The 1,977-nt window shown below is 35.7% G+C and overlaps 1 long non-coding RNA gene across 1 annotated transcript; it reads right to left on the reverse strand.

The window, feature by feature from the left end:
- Nucleotides 1-295: 295 nt before the first annotated feature.
- On the reverse strand, nt 296-1,435 carry LOC149165660 (uncharacterized). The gene is made up of 3 exons (XR_016260342.1): nt 1,064-1,435; nt 766-952; nt 296-674 (listed from the first exon to the last, which is right to left on the reverse strand). It is a non-coding gene; the product is annotated as an uncharacterized LOC149165660 (long non-coding RNA).
- Between the last annotated feature and the right edge of the window lie 542 nt (nt 1,436-1,977).

Here is a 1,977-nt window from a genome sequence, read left to right on the forward strand (position 1 = left end):
AACGGAAGTATATCAAAAACTAAGGTAGCTTCTAGTTTCAACCAAGAAGTATCGATATATGAGATTATTGCTATAATACAGACGACAATATCATAAGGAAAAATGGAAAAACGATTCTCAACAGTAAAACCCTCTCGCAGAGGTATGACAACCAGAATCGATGTAAATAAAGAATTTCAAGTTAAAAACATATGATATAACCAAACTATGAAAACACATATTGTTCGCTCAATAGGAAAATACCATATATATATATATATATATATATATATATATAGATATGACTGTGTAAACATATCATAGAACCTAGCTTTCATAACTTAACAAGTAACAGAGTTCTTGTCGAAAAGTTAAATTAAGATCGAGAGACCCTTCTCTGTCTCTCCCAAGCAGTTACAGACCTAAAAAGAAGGAAATAATTACATTTCAAAACCGGCATTACAGCCTGCGGTCTAGCAATATCATTCGCTACAAGATACTTCAAGTGCGACATAATTAACACAGTATTTTATGCACTCTTCAAATGCATGAATCCCCTAAACCACATCAGATTAACCAATAGAAGCCAGGAAAATGAGTTCCAACCTGTACCAGTTGTAGAGTTATGAGCAGGCTTAACCGTCGAAAACCCATCGTAGTAACCATATGTCCTTTCTATTAAAGTAATAGCATACCTGCAAAACCATGGGCAAACATTAGCAGAGGGATGAAGGACCTGAATCATTCCGGCAACACAGTTACGAGATATGGGAACAAACCCCTTACCTAAGTTTTGTAAGCCGCACCCGGAGATCATCGAGTTGTGTGGCACATCCCTTCTAGGGTTATAAAATATTAAGGGAGGAGGAAACATAATCAACTGTACAGGCTTTCAACTTTAAAATCTTACTTGGTTCATGCCATGGAGGGTGACCGCCACTTCTCATAGCACCTGAAGAACTGAATGCCCAACCTAACCAGCAAAGGAATGCATTAATCCCAAGCACTGAAATAACTCTCAATACAAACAGAGTATGATCTAAGAAAGAAACTGGGTCCGTAGGCAGCAAGGGTTTGGAACTACCTCCCTGTGGCAGTCGAACAGATAGATCCATAGGGCTTGGAGGTTGAGATAAGGAACCCGCAGAGAAACCAGGAGCAAAAGGTCATAGAGCAGCCAAAACCCTTAACCGTGAAACACAAATGAGCTGTGTACCGGCAGGAAACAAGGTGTTGGGTAGATGAATAGTCCCGGAGCCCTCATCATTGTTGAATGGCGCTGACCGGATCGACGGACTAAACACACACCACCTGTCACAGTCGGAGCATGATGTAGGATAGCTACCAACTGCATTACTGCCAGAAATCAAATTGTATGAAGTCGTGTATAGCCAACAATGAATTCCAGCGCTGGCAGTGGTCCCTTTGCATCGTGGAGGATCACACGAACCCTCACGGTATGATAGAGCCCACTGTGGCCATAATTAATTAACTAGATATGCTTTAGATTTGCACCCACTTACGTGGCAGATAAATATATACTAGAGATTCATATTTATGGGTTAAGGTTTGGTTTAACGTTTGAATTAATGGGTATTGATAAAAAAAAATTTGTTATATATATGTTATTTTTATGTAATATGGTTAATGGTTGTTACAAAGCCTTAAAAATAGGAACATATTAAAGAATCCCAATAAAACTCCTACAAAGGAAATAGAAATTAAAAACCAATACAAACAAATTAAACCAAAGTAAAAAAATAATATATAAGAAGAGTGATATTTATTTAATTAATCTATTATTTAATCAAAATGAACTTTAGATTGAAATATTAAAAAAAAAACCATAAAAATAGGAAAAATATAAAAGAATTCAAATAAAAGGAAGTAAAAATATAAAATTAGAAAAAAATAAATAAATAAATAAATCATAAAGGAAATTTACCAAAGGTACAATAAAACATAAGAAGAGAGAATTCAAAAAACCACATTCTTGCT

This window comes from Pinus tabuliformis, chromosome 5_1 (genome assembly GCF_031772625.1).
Source record: "Pinus tabuliformis cultivar Carrire ecotype Pingquan chromosome 5_1, CPIR1, whole genome shotgun sequence".
NCBI lineage: Eukaryota > Viridiplantae > Streptophyta > Pinopsida > Pinales > Pinaceae > Pinus > Pinus tabuliformis.